This window comes from Salvelinus alpinus, chromosome 3 (assembly GCF_045679555.1).
Source record: "Salvelinus alpinus chromosome 3, SLU_Salpinus.1, whole genome shotgun sequence".
Taxonomy (NCBI): Eukaryota; Metazoa; Chordata; class Actinopteri; order Salmoniformes; family Salmonidae; genus Salvelinus; species Salvelinus alpinus.
The window spans coordinates 105,466,789-105,485,242 of record NC_092088.1 but is presented as its reverse complement, the minus strand read 5'-3'; the positions used below and the strand labels follow the sequence as shown (position 1 = coordinate 105,485,242).

General features: G+C 43.8%; 1 protein-coding gene across 2 annotated transcripts in view; it reads right to left on the bottom strand.

The window, feature by feature from the left end:
• Positions 1-18,454, bottom strand: part of LOC139571657 (formin-2-like) — a 222,217-nt gene that overhangs the window by 64,351 nt on the left and 139,412 nt on the right. The gene's annotated exons all lie outside the window — the stretch shown is intronic.

Below are 18,454 nucleotides of genomic sequence, written 5' to 3'. Positions count from 1 at the left end.
AGAGTGGGTTAGGGTAGTAGAGTTAGATCACGTAGAGTGGGTTAGGGTGGTAGAGTTAGATCACGTAGAGTGGGTTAGGGTAGTAGAGTTAGATCACGTAGAGTGGGTTAGGGTAGTAGAGTTAGATCATGTAGAGTGGGTTAGGGTAGTAGAGTTAGATCATGTAGAGTGGGTTAGGGTAGTAGAGTTAGATCATGTAGAGTGGGTTAGGGTAGTAGAGTTAGATCATGTAGAGTGGGTTAGGGTAGTAGAGTTAGATCATGTAGAGTGGGTTAGTAACAGAGTTAGATCATGTAGAGTGGGTTAGGGTAGTAGAGTTAGATCACGTAGAGTGGGTTAGGGTAGTAGAGTTAGATCATGTAGAGTGGGTTAGGGTAGTAGAGTTAGATCATGTAGAGTGGGTTAGGGTAGTAGAGGTAGATCATGTAGAGTGGGTTAGGGTAGTAGAGTTAGATCATGTAGAGTGGGTTAGTAACAGAGTTAGATCATGTAGAGTGGGTTAGGGTAGTAGAGTTAGATCATGTAGAGTGGGTTAGGGTAGTAGAGGTAGATCATGTAGAGTGGGTTAGGGTAGTAGAGGTAGATCATGTAGAGTGGGTTAGGGTGGTAGAGTTAGATCATGTAGAGTGGGTTAGGGTAGTAGAGGTAGAGCATGTAGAGTGGGTTAGGGTAGTAGAGTTAGATCATGTAGAGTGGGTTAGGGTGGTAGAGTTAGATCATGTAGAGTGGGTTAGGGTGGTAGAGTTAGATCATGTAGAGTGGGTTAGGGTGGTAGAGGTAGATCATGTAGAGTGGGTTAGGGTAGTAGAGTTAGATCATGTAGAGTGGGTTAGGGTAGTAGAGGTAGATCATGTAGAGTGGGTTAGGGTGGTAGAGTTAGATCATGTAGAGTGGGTTAGGGTAGTAGAGTTAGATCATGTAGAGTGGGTTAGGGTAGTAGAGTTAGATCATGTAGAGTGGGTTAGGGTAGTAGAGTTAGATCATGTAGAGTGGGTTAGGGTAGTAGAGTTAGATCATGTAGAGTGGGTTAGGGTGGTAGAGGTAGATCATGTAGAGTGGGTTAGGGTGGTAGAGGTAGATCATGTAGAGTGGGTTAGGGTGGTAGAGGTAGATCATGTAGAGTGGGTTAGGGTAGTAGAGTTAGATCATGTAGAGTGGGTTAGGGTAGTAGAGTTAGATCATGTAGAGTGGGTTAGGGTAGTAGAGTTAGATCATGTAGAGTGGGTTAGGGTAGTAGAGTTAGATCATGTAGAGTGGGTTAGGGTAGTAGAGTTAGATCATGTAGAGTGGGGTAGGGTAGTAGAGTTAGATCATGTAGAGTGGGTTAGTAACAGAGTTAGATCATGTAGAGTGGGTTAGGGTGGTAGAGTTAGATCATGTAGAGTGGGTTAGGGTAGTAGAGTTAGATCATGTAGAGTGGGTTAGGGTGGTAGAGTTAGATCATGTAGAGTGGGTTAGGGTAGTAGAGTAAGATCATGTAGAGTGGGTTAGGGTAGTAGAGTTAGATCATGTAGAGTGGGTTAGGGTAGTAGAGTTAGATCATGTAGAGTGGGTTAGGGTAGTAGAGTTAGATCATGTAGAGTGGGTTAGGGTAGTAGAGTTAGATCATGTAGAGTGGGTTAGGGTAGTAGAGTTAGATCATGTAGAGTGGGTTAGGGTGGTAGAGTTAGATCATGTAGAGTGGGTTAGGGTGGTAGAGTTAGATCATGTAGAGTGGGTTAGGGTAGTAGAGTTAGATCACGTAGAGTGGGTTAGGGTAGTAGAGTTAGATCACGTAGAGTGGGTTAGGGTAGTAGAGTTAGATCACGTAGAGTGGGTTAGGGTAGTAGAGTTAGATCACGTAGAGTGGGTTAGGGTAGTAGAGTTAGATCATGTAGAGTGGGTTAGGGTAGTAGAGTTAGATCATGTAGAGTGGGTTAGGGTAGTAGAGTTAGATCATGTAGAGTGGGTTAGGGTAGTAGAGGTAGATCATGTAGAGTGGGTTAGGGTAGTAGAGTTAGATCATGTAGAGTGGGTTAGGGTAGTAGAGTTAGATCATGTAGAATGGGTTAGGGTAGTAGAGTTAGATCATGTAGAGTGGGTTAGGGTAGTAGAGTTAGATCATGTAGAGTGGGTTAGGGTAGTCGAGTTAGATCATGTAGAGTGGGTTAGGGTAGTAGAGTTAGATCATGTAGAGTGGGTTAGGGTAGTAGAGTTAGATCATGTAGAGTGGGTTAGGGTAGTAGAGTTAGATCATGTAGAGTGGGTTAGGGTGGTAGAGTTAGATCATGTAGAGTGGGTTAGGGTAGTAGAGTTAGATCATGTAGAGTGGGTTAGGGTGGTAGAGTTAGATCATGTAGAGTGGGTTAGGGTGGTAGAGTTAGATCATGTAGAGTGGGTTAGGGTAGTAGAGTAAGATCATGTAGAGTGGGTTAGGGTAGTAGAGTTAGATCATGTAGAGTGGGTTAGGGTAGTAGAGTTAGATCATGTAGAGTGGGTTAGGGTAGTAGAGTTAGATCATGTAGAGTGGGTTAGGGTAGTAGAGTTAGATCATGTAGAGTGGGTTAGGGTAGTAGAGTTAGATCATGTAGAGTGGGTTAGGGTGGTAGAGTTAGATCATGTAGAGTGGGTTAGGGTAGTAGAGTTAGATCACGTAGAGTGGGTTAGGGTAGTAGAGTTAGATCATGTAGAGTGGGTTAGGGTAGTAGAGTTAGATCACGTAGAGTGGGTTAGGGTAGTAGAGTTAGATCATGTAGAGTGGGTTAGGGTAGTAGAGTTAGATCATGTAGAGTGGGTTAGGGTAGTAGAGGTAGATCATGTAGAGTGGGTTAGGGTAGTAGAGTTAGATCATGTAGAGTGGGTTAGGGTAGTAGAGGTAGATCATGTAGAGTGGGTTAGGGTAGTAGAGTTAGATCATGTAGAATGGGTTAGGGTAGTAGAGTTAGATCATGTAGAGTGGGTTAGGGTAGTAGAGTTAGATCATGTAGAGTGGGTTAGGGTAGTAGAGTTAGATCATGTAGAGTGGGTTAGGGTAGTAGAGTTAGATCATGTAGAGTGGGTTAGGGTAGTAGAGTTAGATCATGTAGAGTGGGTTAGGGTGGTAGAGTTAGATCATGTAGAGTGGGTTAGGGTAGTAGAGTTAGATCATGTAGAGTGGGTTAGGGTGGTAGAGTTAGATCATGTAGAGTGGGTTAGGGTAGTAGAGTTAGATCATGTAGAGTGGGTTAGGGTAGTAGAGTTAGATCATGTAGAGTGGGTTAGGGTAGTAGAGTTAGATCATGTAGAGTGGGTTAGGGTAGTAGAGTTAGATCATGTAGAGTGGGTTAGGGTAGTAGAGGTAGATCATGTAGAGTGGGTTAGGGTAGTAGAGTTAGATCACGTAGAGTGGGTTAGGGTAGTAGAGTTAGATCATGTAGAGTGGGTTAGGGTAGTAGAGTTAGATCACGTAGAGTGGGTTAGGGTAGTAGAGTTAGATCATGTAGAGTGGGTTAGGGTAGTAGAGTTAGATCATGTAGAGTGGGTTAAGGTAGTAGAGTTAGATCATGTAGAGTGGGTTAGGGTGGTAGAGTTAGATCATGTAGAGTGGGTTAGGGTAGTAGAGTGGGTTAGGGTAGTAGAGGTAGATCATGTAGAGTGGGTTAGGGTAGTAGAGTTAGATCATGTAGAGTGGGTTAGGGTAGTAGAGTGGGTTAGGGTAGTAGAGGTAGATCATGTAGAGTGGGTTAGGGTAGTAGAGTTAGATCATGTAGAGTGGGTTAGGGTAGTAGAGTTAGATCATGTAGAGTGGGTTAGGGTAGTAGAGTGGGTTAGGGTAGTAGAGGTAGATCATGTAGAGTGGGTTAGGGTAGTAGAGTTAGATCATGTAGAGTGGGTTAGGGTAGTAGAGTGGGTTAGGGTAGTAGAGGTAGATCATGTAGAGTGGGTTAGGGTAGTAGAGTGGGTTAGGGTAGTAGAGTTAGATCATGTAGAGTGGGTTAGGGTAGTAGAGTGGGTTAGGGTAGTAGAGTTAGATCATGTAGAGTGGGGTAATAACAGAGTTAGATCATGTAGAGTGGGTTAGGGTAGTAGAGTTAGATCACGTAGAGTGGGTTAGGGTAGTAGAGTTAGATCACGTAGAGTGGGTTAGGGTAGTAGAGTTAGATCACGTAGAGTGGGTTAGGGTAGTAGAGTTAGATCATGTAGAGTGTGTTAGGGTAGTAGAGTTAGATCATGTAGAGTGGGTTATGGTAGTAGAGTTAGATCATGTAGAGTGGGTTAGGGTAGCAGAGTTAGATCATGTAGAGTGGGTTAGGGTAGCAGAGTTAGATCATGTAGAGTGGGTTAGGGTAGTAGAGTTAGATCACGTAGAGTGGGTTATGGTAGTAGAGTTAGATCATGTAGAGGTAGATCATGTAGAGTGGGTTAGGGTAGTAGAGTTAGAGCATGTAGAGTGGGTTAGGGTTATAGAGTTAGATCATGTAGAGTGGGTTAGGGTAGTAGAGTTAGATCATGTAGAGTGGGTTCGGGTAGTAGAGTTAGATCATGTAGAGTGGGTTAGGGTAGTAGAGTTAGATCATGTAGAGTGGGTTAGGGTGGTAGAGGTAGATCATGTAGAGTGGGTTAGGGTAGTAGAGTTAGAGCATGTAGAGTGGGTTAGTAACAGAGTTAGATCATGTAGAGTGGGTTAGGGTAGTAGAGTTAGATCATGTAGAGTGGGTTAGGGTAGTAGAGTTAGATCACATAGAGTGGGTTAGGGTAATAGAGGTAGATCATGTAGAGTGGGTTAGGGTAGTAGAGTTAGATCATGTAGAGTGGGTTAGGGTAGTAGAGTTAGATCATGTAGAGTGGGTTAGGGTAGTAGAGTTAGATCATGTAGAGTGGGTTAGGGTAATAGAGTTAGATCATGTAGAGTGGGTTAGGGTAGTAGAGTTAGATCATGTAGAGTGGGTTAGGGTAGTAGAGTTAGATCATGTAGAGTGGGTTAGGGTAGTAGAGTTAGATCATGTAGAGTGGGTTAGGGTAGTAGAGTTAGATCATGTAGAGTGGGTTAGGGTAGTAGAGTTAGATCATGTAGAGTGGGTTAGGGTGGTAGAGGTAGATCATGTAGAGTGGGTTAGTAACAGAGTTAGATCATGTAGAGTGGGTTAGTAACAGAGTTAGATCATGTAGAGTGGGTTAGTAACAGAGTTAGATCATGTAGAGTGGGTTAGGGTAGTAGAGGTAGATCATCTAGAGTGGGTTAGGGTAGTAGAGTTAGATCATGTAGACTGGGTTAGGGTAGTAGAGGTAGATCATGTAGAGTGGGTTAGGGTAGTAGAGGTAGATCATGTAGAGTGGGTTAGGGTAATAGAGGTAGATCATGTAGAGTGGGTTAGGGTAGTAGAGGTAGATCATGTAGAGTGGGTTAGGGTAGTAGAGTTAGATCATGTAGAGTGGGTTAGTAACAGAGTTAGATCATGTAGAGTGGGTTAGGGTAGTAGAGTTAGATCATGTAGAGTGGGTTAGGGTAGTAGAGTTAGATCATGTAGAGTGGGTTAGGGTAGTAGAGTTAGATCATGTAGAGTGGGTTAGGGTAGTAGAGTTAGATCACATAGAGTGGGTTAGGGTAGTAGAGTTAGATCATGTAGAGTGGGTTAGGGTGGTAGAGTTAGATCATGTAGAGTGGGTTAGGGTGGTAGAGTTAGATCATGTAGAGTGGGTTAGGGTGGTAGAGTTAGATCATGTAGAGTGGGTTAGGGTGGTAGAGGTAGATCATGTAGAGTGGGTTAGGGTAGTAGAGTTAGATCATGTAGAGTGGGTTAGGGTGGTAGAGTTAGATCACGTAGAGTGGGTTAGGGTAGTAGAGGTAGATCATGTAGAGGGGGGTAGTAACAGAGTTAGATCATGTAGAGTGGGTTAGGGTAGTAGAGTTAGATCATGTAGAGTGGGTTAGGGTAGTAGAGTTAGATCATGTAGAGTGGGTCAGGGTGGTAGAGTTAGATCATGTAGAGTGGGTTAGGGTAGTAGAGTTAGATCACGTAGAGGGGGGTAGTAACAGAGTTAGATCATGTAGAGTGGGTTAGGGTAGTAGAGTTAGATCATGTAGAGTGGGTTAGGGTAGTAGAGTTAGATCATGTAGAGTGGGTTAGGGTAGTAGAGGTAGATCATGTAGAGTGGGTTAGGGTAGTAGAGGTAGATCATGTAGAGTGGGTTAGGGTAGTAGAGTTAGATCATGTAGAGTGGGTTAGGGTAGTAGAGGTAGATCATGTAGAGTGGGTTAGGGTAGTAGAGTTAGATCATGTAGAGTGGGTTAGGGTAGTAGAGTTAGATCATGTAGAGTGGGTTAGGGTAGTAGAGGTAGATCATGTAGAGTGGGTTAGTATCAGAGTTAGATCACGTAGAGTGGGTCAGGGTGGTAGAGTTAGATCATGTAGAGTGGGTTAGGGTAGTAGAGTTAGATCACGTAGAGTGGGTTCGGGTAGTAGAGTTAGATCATGTAGAGTGGGTTAGGGTGGTAGAGTTAGATCATGTAGAGTGGGTTAGGGTAGTAGAGTTAGATCATGTAGAGTGGGTTAGGGTAGTAGAGTTAGATCATGTAGAGTGGGTTAGGGTAGTAGAGTTAGATCACGTAGAGTGGGTTAGGGTAGTAGAGTTAGATCACGTAGAGTGGGTTAGGGTAGTAGAGTTAGATCATGTAGAGTGGGTTAGGGTGGTAGAGTTAGATCATGTAGAGTGGGTTAGGGTAGTAGAGTTAGATCATGTAGAGTGGGTTAGGGTAGTAGAGTTAGATCATGTAGAGTGGGTTAGTAACAGAGTTAGATCATGTAGAGTGGGTTAGGGTAGTAGAGTTAGATCATGTAGAGTGGGTTAGGGTAGTAGAGTTAGATCATGTAGAGTGGGTTAGGGTAGTAGAGTTAGATCATGTAGAGTGGGTTAGGGTAGTAGAGTTAGATCATGTAGAGTGGGTTAGGGTAGTAGAGTTAGATCATGTAGAGTGGGTTAGGGTAGTAGAGTTAGATCATGTAGAGTGGGTTAGGGTGGTAGAGTTAGATCACGTAGAGGGGGGTAGTAACAGAGTTAGATCATGTAGAGTGGGTTAGGGTAGTAGAGTTAGATCATGTAGAGTGGGTTAGTAACAGAGTTAGATCATGTAGAGTGGGTTAGGGTAGTAGAGTTAGATCATGTAGAGTGGGTTAGGGTAGTAGAGTTAGATCATGTAGAGTGGGTTAGGGTAGTAGAGTTAGATCATGTAGAGTGGGTTAGGGTAGTAGAGTTAGATCACGTAGAGTGGGTTAGGGTAGTAGAGTTAGATCATGTAGAGTGGGTTAGGGTAGTAGAGTTAGATCATGTAGAGTGGGTTAGGGTAGTAGAGTTAGATCATGTAGAGTGGGTTAGTATCAGAGTTAGATCACGTAGAGTGGGTCAGGGTGGTAGAGTTAGATCATGTAGAGTGGGTTAGGGTAGTAGAGTTAGATCACGTAGAGTGGGTTCGGGTAGTAGAGTTAGATCATGTAGAGTGGGTTAGGGTAGTAGAGTTAGATCATGTAGAGTGGGTTAGGGTAGTAGAGGTAGATCATGTAGAGTGGGTTAGGGTAGTAGAGTTAGATCATGTAGAGTGGGTTAGGGTAGTAGAGTTAGATCACGTAGAGTGGGTTAGGGTAGTAGAGTTAGATCACGTAGAGTGGGTTAGGGTAGTAGAGTTAGATCATGTAGAGTGGGTTAGGGTGGTAGAGTTAGATCATGTAGAGTGGGTTAGGGTAGTAGAGTTAGATCATGTAGAGTGGGTTAGGGTAGTAGAGTTAGATCATGTAGAGTGGGTTAGTAACAGAGTTAGATCATGTAGAGTGGGTTAGGGTAGTAGAGTTAGATCATGTAGAGTGGGTTAGGGTAGTAGAGTTAGATCATGTAGAGTGGGTTAGGGTAGTAGAGTTAGATCATGTAGAGTGGGTTAGGGTAGTAGAGTTAGATCATGTAGAGTGGGTTAGGGTAGTAGAGTTAGATCATGTAGAGTGGGTTAGGGTAGTAGAGTTAGATCATGTAGAGTGGGTTAGGGTAGTAGAGTTAGATCATGTAGAGTGGGTTAGTATCAGAGTTAGATCACGTAGAGTGGGTCAGGGTGGTAGAGTTAGATCATGTAGAGTGGGTTAGGGTAGTAGAGTTAGATCACGTAGAGTGGGTTCGGGTAGTAGAGTTAGATCATGTAGAGTGGGTTAGGGTAGTAGAGTTAGATCATGTAGAGTGGGTTAGGGTAGTAGAGGTAGATCATGTAGAGGGGGGTAGTAACAGAGTTAGATCATGTAGAGTGGGTTAGGGTAGTAGAGTTAGATCATGTAGAGTGGGTTAGGGTAGTAGAGTTAGATCATGTAGAGTGGGTCAGGGTGGTAGAGTTAGATCATGTAGAGTGGGTTAGGGTAGTAGAGTTAGATCACGTAGAGGGGGGTAGTAACAGAGTTAGATCATGTAGAGTGGGTTAGGGTAGTAGAGTTAGATCATGTAGAGTGGGTTAGGGTAGTAGAGTTAGATCATGTAGAGTGGGTTAGGGTAGTAGAGGTAGATCATGTAGAGTGGGTTAGGGTAGTAGAGTTAGATCATGTAGAGTGGGTTAGGGTAGTAACAGAGTTAGATCATGTAGAGTGGGTTAGGGTAGTAGAGGTAGATCATGTAGAGTGGGTTAGGGTAGTAGAGTTAGATCATGTAGAGTGGGTTAGGGTAGTAGAGTTAGATCATGTAGAGTGGGTTAGGGTAGTAGAGGTAGATCATGTAGAGTGGGTTAGTATCAGAGTTAGATCACGTAGAGTGGGTCAGGGTGGTAGAGTTAGATCATGTAGAGTGGGTTAGGGTAGTAGAGTTAGATCACGTAGAGTGGGTTCGGGTAGTAGAGTTAGATCATGTAGAGTGGGTTAGGGTAGTAGAGTTAGATCATGTAGAGTGGGTTAGGGTAGTAGAGTTAGATCATGTAGAGTGGGTTAGGGTAGTAGAGTTAGATCACGTAGAGTGGGTTAGGGTAGTAGAGTTAGATCACGTAGAGTGGGTTAGGGTAGTAGAGTTAGATCATGTAGAGTGGGTTAGGGTGGTAGAGTTAGATCATGTAGAGTGGGTTAGGGTAGTAGAGTTAGATCATGTAGAGTGGGTTAGGGTAGTAGAGTTAGATCATGTAGAGTGGGTTAGTAACAGAGTTAGATCATGTAGAGTGGGTTAGGGTAGTAGAGTTAGATCATGTAGAGTGGGTTAGGGTAGTAGAGTTAGATCATGTAGAGTGGGTTAGGGTAGTAGAGTTAGATCATGTAGAGTGGGTTAGGGTAGTAGAGTTAGATCATGTAGAGTGGGTTAGGGTAGTAGAGTTAGATCATGTAGAGTGGGTTAGGGTAGTAGAGTTAGATCATGTAGAGTGGGTTAGGGTGGTAGAGTTAGATCACGTAGAGGGGGGTAGTAACAGAGTTAGATCATGTAGAGTGGGTTAGGGTAGTAGAGTTAGATCATGTAGAGTGGGTTAGTAACAGAGTTAGATCATGTAGAGTGGGTTAGGGTAGTAGAGTTAGATCATGTAGAGTGGGTTAGGGTAGTAGAGTTAGATCATGTAGAGTGGGTTAGGGTAGTAGAGTTAGATCATGTAGAGTGGGTTAGGGTAGTAGAGTTAGATCATGTAGAGTGGGTTAGGGTAGTAGAGTTAGATCATGTAGAGTGGGTCAGGGTGGTAGAGTTAGATCACGTGGAGTGGGTTCGGGTAGTAGAGGTAGATCATGTAGAGTGGGTTAGGGTAGTAGAGTTAGATCATGTAGAGTGGGTTAGGGTAGTAGAGTTAGATCATGTAGAATGGGTTAGGGTAGTAGAGTTAGATCATGTAGAGTGGGTTAGGGTAGTAGAGTTAGATCATGTAGAGTGGGTTAGGGTAGTAGAGTTAGATCATGTAGAGTGGGTCAGGGTGGTAGAGTTAGATCACGTGGAGTGGGTTCGGGTAGTAGAGGTAGATCATGTAGAGTGGGTTAGGGTAGTAGAGTTAGATCATGTAGAGTGGGTTAGGGTAGTAGAGTTAGATCATGTAGAGTGGGTTAGGGTAGTAGAGTTAGATCATGTAGAGTGGGTTAGGGTAGTAGAGTTAGATCATGTAGAGTGGGTTAGGGTAGTAGAGTTAGATCATGTAGAGTGGGTTAGGGTAGTAGAGGTAGAGCATGTAGAGTGGGTTAGGGTAGTAGAGTTAGATCATGTAGAGTGGGTCAGGGTGGTAGAGTTAGATCATGTAGAGTGGGTTAGGGTAGTAGAGTTAGATCATGTAGAGTGGGTTAGGGTAGTAGAGGTAGATCATGTAGAGTGGGTTAGTATCAGAGTTAGATCACGTAGAGTGGGTCAGGGTGGTAGAGTTAGATCATGTAGAGTGGGTTAGGGTAGTAGAGTTAGATCACGTAGAGTGGGTTCGGGTAGTAGAGTTAGATCATGTAGAGTGGGTTAGGGTAGTAACATAGTTAGATCACGTAGAGTGGGTTAGGGTAGTAGAGGTAGATCACGTAGAGTGGGTTAGGGTAGTAGAGGTAGATCACGTAGAGTGGGTTAGGGTAGTAGAGTTAGATCACGTAGAGTGGGTTAGTAACAGAGTTAATTCATGTAGAGTGGGTTAGGGTAGTAGAGTTAGATCATGTAGAGTGGGTTAGGGTAGTAGAGTTAGATCATGTAGAGTGGGTTAGGGTAGTAGAGTTAGATCATGTAGAGTGGGTTAGGGTGGTAGAGTTAGATCATGTAGAGTGGGTTAGGGTAGTAGAGGTAGATCATGTAGAGTGGGTTAGGGTAGTAGAGTTAGATCATGTAGAGTGGGGTAGGGTAGTAGAGTTAGATCATGTAGAGTGGGTTAGGGTAGTAGAGTTAGATCATGTAGAGTGGGTTAGGGTAGTAGAGTTAGATCACGTAGAGTGGGTTAGGGTAGTAGAGTTAGATCACGTAGAGTGGGTTAGGGTAGTAGAGTTAGATCATGTAGAGTGGGTTAGGGTGGTAGAGTTAGATCATGTAGAGTGGGTTAGGGTAGTAGAGTTAGATCATGTAGAGTGGGTTAGGGTAGTAGAGTTAGATCATGTAGAGTGGGTTAGTAACAGAGTTAGATCATGTAGAGTGGGTTAGGGTAGTAGAGTTAGATCATGTAGAGTGGGTTAGGGTAGTAGAGTTAGATCATGTAGAGTGGGTTAGGGTAGTAGAGTTAGATCATGTAGAGTGGGTTAGGGTAGTAGAGTTAGATCATGTAGAGTGGGTTAGGGTAGTAGAGTTAGATCATGTAGAGTGGGTTAGGGTAGTAGAGTTAGATCATGTAGAGTGGGTTAGGGTGGTAGAGTTAGATCACGTAGAGGGGGGTAGTAACAGAGTTAGATCATGTAGAGTGGGTTAGGGTAGTAGAGTTAGATCATGTAGAGTGGGTTAGTAACAGAGTTAGATCATGTAGAGTGGGTTAGGGTAGTAGAGTTAGATCATGTAGAGTGGGTTAGGGTAGTAGAGTTAGATCATGTAGAGTGGGTTAGGGTAGTAGAGTTAGATCATGTAGAGTGGGTTAGGGTAGTAGAGTTAGATCATGTAGAGTGGGTTAGGGTAGTAGAGTTAGATCATGTAGAGTGGGTTAGGGTAGTAGAGTTAGATCATGTAGAGTGGGTCAGGGTGGTAGAGTTAGATCACGTGGAGTGGGTTCGGGTAGTAGAGGTAGATCATGTAGAGTGGGTTAGGGTAGTAGAGTTAGATCATGTAGAGTGGGTTAGGGTAGTAGAGTTAGATCATGTAGAGTGGGTTAGGGTAGTAGAGTTAGATCATGTAGAGTGGGTTAGGGTAGTAGAGTTAGATCATGTAGAGTGGGTTAGGGTAGTAGAGGTAGATCATGTAGAGTGGGTTAGGGTAGTAGAGTTAGATCATGTAGAGTGGGTTAGGGTAGTAGAGTTAGATCATGTAGAGTGGGTCAGGGTGGTAGAGTTAGATCACGTGGAGTGGGTTCGGGTAGTAGAGGTAGATCATGTAGAGTGGGTTAGGGTAGTAGAGTTAGATCATGTAGAGTGGGTTAGGGTAGTAGAGTTAGATCATGTAGAGTGGGTTAGGGTAGTAGAGTTAGATCATGTAGAGTGGGTTAGGGTAGTAGAGGTAGAGCATGTAGAGTGGGTTAGGGTAGTAGAGTTAGATCATGTAGAGTGGGTCAGGGTGGTAGAGTTAGATCATGTAGAGTGGGTTAGGGTAGTAGAGTTAGATCATGTAGAGTGGGTTAGGGTAGTAGAGGTAGATCATGTAGAGTGGGTTAGTATCAGAGTTAGATCACGTAGAGTGGGTCAGGGTGGTAGAGTTAGATCATGTAGAGTGGGTTAGGGTAGTAGAGTTAGATCACGTAGAGTGGGTTCGGGTAGTAGAGTTAGATCATGTAGAGTGGGTTAGGGTAGTAACATAGTTAGATCACGTAGAGTGGGTTAGGGTAGTAGAGGTAGATCACGTAGAGTGGGTTAGGGTAGTAGAGGTAGATCACGTAGAGTGGGTTAGGGTAGTAGAGTTAGATCACGTAGAGTGGGTTAGTAACAGAGTTAATTCATGTAGAGTGGGTTAGGGTAGTAGAGTTAGATCATGTAGAGTGGGTTAGGGTAGTAGAGTTAGATCATGTAGAGTGGGTTAGGGTGGTAGAGTTAGATCATGTAGAGTGGGTTAGGGTAGTAGAGGTAGATCATGTAGAGTGGGGTAGGGTAGTAGAGTTAGATCATGTAGAGTGGGGTAGGGTAGTAGAGTTAGATCATGTAGAGTGGGTTAGGGTAGTAGAGTTAGATCATGTAGAGTGGGTTAGGGTAGTAGAGGTAGATCATGTAGAGTGGGTTAGGGTAGTAGAGTTAGAGCATGTAGAGTGGGTTAGGGTAGTAGAGTTAGATCATGTAGAGTGGGTTAGGGTAGTAGAGTTAGATCATGTAGAGTGGGTTAGGGTAGTAGAGTTAGATCATGTAGAGTGGGTTAGGGTAGTAGAGTTAGATCATGTAGAGTGGGTTAGGGTAGTAGAGTTAGATCATGTAGAGTGGGTTAGGGTGGTAGAGGTAGATCATGTAGAGTGGGTTAGGGTAGTAGAGTTAGAGCATGTAGAGTGGGTTAGTAACAGAGTTAGATCATGTAGAGTGGGTTAGGGTAGTAGAGTTAGATCATGTAGAGTGGGTTAGGGTAGTAGAGTTAGATCATGTAGAGTGGGTTAGGGTGGTAGAGGTAGATCATGTAGAGTGGGTTAGTAACAGAGTTAGATCATGTAGAGTGGGTTAGTAACAGAGTTAGATCATGTAGAGTGGGTTAGAAATAGAGTTAGATCATGTAGAGTGGGTTAGGGTGGTAGAGGTAGATCATGTAGAGTGGGTTAGTAACAGAGTTAGATCATGTAGAGTGGGTTAGTAACAGAGTTAGATCATGTAGAGTGGGTTAGGGTAGTAGAGGTAGATCATCTAGAGTGGGTTAGGGTAGTAGAGTTAGATCATGTAGAGTGGGTTAGGGTAGTAGAGGTAGATCACGTAGAGTGGGTTAGGGTAGTAGAGTTAGATCATGTAGAGTGGGTTAGGGTAATAGAGTTAGATCATGTAGAGTGGGTTAGGGTGGTAGAGGTAGATCATGTAGAGTGGGTTAGGGTAGTAGAGGTAGATCATGTAGAGTGGGTTAGGGTAGTAGAGTTAGATCATGTAGAGTGGCTTAGTAACAGAGTTAGATCATGTAGAGTGGGTTAGGGTGGTAGAGTTAGATCATGTAGAGTGGGTTAGGGTAGTAGAGTTAGATCATGTAGAGTGGGTTAGGGTAGTAGAGTTAGATCATGTAGAGTGGGTTAGGGTAGTAGAGTTAGATCACGTAGAGTGGGTTAAGGTAGTAGAGTTAGATCACGTAGAGTGGGTTAAGGTAGTAGAGTTAGATCATGTAGAGTGGGTTAGGGTGGTAGAGTTAGATCATGTAGAGTGGGTTAGGGTAGTAGAGTTAGATCACGTAGAGTGGGTTAGGGTGGTAGAGGTAGATCATGTAGAGTGGGTTAGGGTAGTAGAGTTAGATCATGTAGAGTGGGTTAGGGTAGTAGAGTTAGATCATGTAGAGTGGGTTAGGGTAGTAGAGGTAGAGCATGTAGAGTGGGTTAGGGTAGTAGAGGTAGAGCATGTAGAGTGGGTTAGGGTAGTAGAGTTAGATCATGTAGAGTGGGTTAGGGTAGTAGAGGTAGAGCATGTAGAGTGGGTTAGGGTAGTAGAGTTAGATCATGTAGAGTGGGTTAGGGTAGTAGAGGTAGATCATGTAGAGGGGGATAGTAACAGAGTTAGATCATGTAGAGTGGGTTAGGGTAGTAGAGTTAGATCATGTAGAGTGGGTTAGGGTAGTAGAGTTAGATCATGTAGAGTGGGTCAGGGTGGTAGAGTTAGATCACGTGGAGTGGGTTCGGGTAGTAGAGGTAGATCATGTAGAGTGGGTTAGGGTAGTAGAGTTAGATCATGTAGAGTGGGTTAGGGTAGTAGAGTTAGATCATGTAGAGTGGGTTAGGGTAGTAGAGTTAGATCATGTAGAGTGGGTTAGGGTAGTAGAGTTAGATCATGTAGAGTGGGTTAGGGTAGTAGAGTTAGATCATGTAGAGTGGGTTAGGGTAGTAGAGTTAGATCATGTAGAGTGGGTTAGGGTAGTAGAGTTAGATCATGTAGAGTGGGTTAGGGTAGTAGAGTTAGATCATGTAGAGTGGGTTAGGGTAGTAGAGGTAGAGCATGTAGAGTGGGTTAGGGTAGTAGAGTTAGATCATGTAGAGTGGGTCAGGGTGGTAGAGTTAGATCATGTAGAGTGGGTTAGGGTAGTAGAGTTAGATCATGTAGAGTGGGTTAGGGTAGTAGAGGTAGATCATGTAGAGTGGGTTAGTATCAGAGTTAGATCACGTAGAGTGGGTCAGGGTGGTAGAGTTAGATCATGTAGAGTGGGTTAGGGTAGTAGAGTTAGATCACGTAGAGTGGGTTCGGGTAGTAGAGTTAGATCATGTAGAGTGGGTTAGGGTAGTAACATAGTTAGATCACGTAGAGTGGGTTAGGGTAGTAGAGGTAGATCACGTAGAGTGGGTTAGGGTAGTAGAGGTAGATCACGTAGAGTGGGTTAGGGTAGTAGAGTTAGATCACGTAGAGTGGGTTAGTAACAGAGTTAATTCATGTAGAGTGGGTTAGGGTAGTAGAGTTAGATCATGTAGAGTGGGTTAGGGTAGTAGAGTTAGATCATGTAGAGTGGGTTAGGGTGGTAGAGTTAGATCATGTAGAGTGGGTTAGGGTAGTAGAGGTAGATCATGTAGAGTGGGTTAGGGTAGTAGAGTTAGATCATGTAGAGTGGGGTAGGGTAGTAGAGTTAGATCATGTAGAGTGGGTTAGGGTAGTAGAGTTAGATCATGTAGAGTGGGTTAGGGTAGTAGAGGTAGATCATGTAGAGTGGGTTAGGGTAGTAGAGTTAGAGCATGTAGAGTGGGTTAGGGTAGTAGAGTTAGATCATGTAGAGTGGGTTAGGGTAGTAGAGTTAGATCATGTAGAGTGGGTTAGGGTAGTAGAGTTAGATCATGTAGAGTGGGTTAGGGTAGTAGAGTTAGATCATGTAGAGTGGGTTAGGGTAGTAGAGTTAGATCATGTAGAGTGGGTTAGGGTGGTAGAGGTAGATCATGTAGAGTGGGTTAGGGTAGTAGAGTTAGAGCATGTAGAGTGGGTTAGTAACAGAGTTAGATCATGTAGAGTGGGTTAGGGTAGTAGAGTTAGATCATGTAGAGTGGGTTAGGGTAGTAGAGTTAGATCATGTAGAGTGGGTTAGGGTGGTAGAGGTAGATCATGTAGAGTGGGTTAGTAACAGAGTTAGATCATGTAGAGTGGGTTAGTAACAGAGTTAGATCATGTAGAGTGGGTTAGAAATAGAGTTAGATCATGTAGAGTGGGTTAGGGTGGTAGAGGTAGATCATGTAGAGTGGGTTAGTAACAGAGTTAGATCATGTAGAGTGGGTTAGTAACAGAGTTAGATCATGTAGAGTGGGTTAGGGTAGTAGAGGTAGATCATCTAGAGTGGGTTAGGGTAGTAGAGTTAGATCATGTAGAGTGGGTTAGGGTAGTAGAGGTAGATCACGTAGAGTGGGTTAGGGTAGTAGAGTTAGATCATGTAGAGTGGGTTAGGGTAATAGAGTTAGATCATGTAGAGTGGGTTAGGGTGGTAGAGGTAGATCATGTAGAGTGGGTTAGGGTAGTAGAGGTAGATCATGTAGAGTGGGTTAGGGTAGTAGAGTTAGATCATGTAGAGTGGCTTAGTAACAGAGTTAGATCATGTAGAGTGGGTTAGGGTGGTAGAGTTAGATCATGTAGAGTGGGTTAGGGTAGTAGAGTTAGATCATGTAGAGTGGGTTAGGGTAGTAGAGTTAGATCATGTAGAGTGGGTTAGGGTAGTAGAGTTAGATCACGTAGAGTGGGTTAGGGTAGTAGAGTTAGATCATGTAGAGTGGGTTAGGGTGGTAGAGTTAGATCATGTAGAGTGGGTTAGGGTGGTAGAGGTAGATCATGTAGAGTGGGTTAGGGTAGTAGAGTTAGATCACGTAGAGTGGGTTAGGGTGGTAGAGGTAGATCATGTAGAGTGGGTTAGGGTAGTAGAGTTAGATCATGTAGAGTGGGTTAGGGTAGTAGAGTTAGATCATGTAGAGTGGGTTAGGGTAGTAGAGGTAGAGCATGTAGAGTGGGTTAGGGTAGTAGAGTTAGATCATGTAGAGTGGGTTAGGGTAGTAGAGGTAGAGCATGTAGAGTGGGTTAGGGTAGTAGAGTTAGATCATGTAGAGTGGGTTAGGGTAGTAGAGGTAGATCATGTAGAGGGGGGTAGTAACAGAGTTAGATCATGTAGAGTGGGTTAGGGTAGTAGAGTTAGATCATGTAGAGTGGGTTAGGGTAGTAGAGTTAGATCATGTAGAGTGGGTCAGGGTGGTAGAGTTAGATCATGTAGAGTGGGTTAGGGTAGTAGAGTTAGATCACGTAGAGGGGGGTAGTAACAGAGTTAGATCATGTAGAGTGGGTTAGGGTAGTAGAGTTAGATCATGTAGAGTGGGTTAGGGTAGTAGAGTTAGATCATGTAGAGTGGGTTAGGGTAGTAGAGGTAGATCATGTAGAGTGGGTTAGGGTAGTAGAGTTAGATCATGTAGAGTGGGTTAGGGTAGTAACAGAGTTAGATCATGTAGAGTGGGTTAGGGTGGTAGAGGTAGATCATGTAGAGTGGGTTAGGGTAGTAGAGTTAGATCACGTAGAGTGGGTTAGGGTGGTAGAGGTAGATCATGTAGAGTGGGTTAGGGTAGTAGAGTTAGATCATGTAGAGTGGGTTAGGGTAGTAGAGTTAGATCATGTAGAGTGGGTTAGGGTAGTAGAGGTAGAGCATGTAGAGTGGGTTAGGGTAGTAGAGTTAGATCATGTAGAGTGGGTTAGGGTAGTAGAGGTAGAGCATGTAGAGTGGGTTAGGGTAGTAGAGTTAGATCATGTAGAGTGGGTTAGGGTAGTAGAGGTAGATCATGTAGAGGGGGGTAGTAACAGAGTTAGATCATGTAGAGTGGGTTAGGGTAGTAGAGTTAGATCATGTAGAGTGGGTCAGGGTGGTAGAGTTAGATCATGTAGAGTGGGTTAGGGTAGTAGAGTTAGATCACGTAGAGGGGGGTAGTAACAGAGTTAGATCATGTAGAGTGGGTTAGGGTAGTAGAGTTAGATCATGTAGAGTGGGTTAGGGTAGTAGAGTTAGATCATGTAGAGTGGGTTAGGGTAGTAGAGGTAGATCATGTAGAGTGGGTTAGGGTAGTAGAGTTAGATCATTTAGAGTGGGTTGGGGTAGTAACAGAGTTAGATCATGTAGAGTGGGTTAGGGTAGTAGAGGTAGATCATGTAGAGTGGGTTAGGGTAGTAGAGTTAGATCATGTAGAGTGGGTTAGGGTAGTAGAGTTAGATCATGTAGAGTGGGTTAGTATCAGAGTTAGATCACGTAGAGTGGGTCAGGGTGGTAGAGTTAGATCATGTAGAGTGGGTTAGGGTAGTAGAGTTAGATCACGTAGAGTGGGTTCGGGTAGTAGAGTTAGATCATGTAGAGTGGGTTAGGGTAGTAACATAGTTAGATCACGTAGAGTGGGTTAGGGTAGTAGAGGTAGATCACGTAGAGTGGGTTAGGGTAGTAGAGTTAGATCATGTAGAGTGGGTTAGTAACAGAGTTAGATCATGTAGAGTGGGTTAGGGTAGTAGAGGTAGATCATGTAGATTGGGTTAGGGTAGTAGAGTTAGATCATGTAGAGTGGGTTAGGGTGGTAGAGTTAGATCACGTAGAGTGGGTTAGGGTAGTAGAGGTAGATCATGTAGAGTGGGTTAGGGTAGTAGAGTTAGATCACGTAGAGTGGGTTAGGGTGGTAGAGTTAGATCATGTAGAGTGGGTTAGGGTGGTAGAGTTAGATCATGTAGAGTGGGTTAGGGTAGTAGAGTTAGATCACGTAGAGTGGGTTAGGGTAGTAGAGTTAGATCACGTAGAGTGGGTTAGGGTAGTAGAGTTAGATCATGTAGAG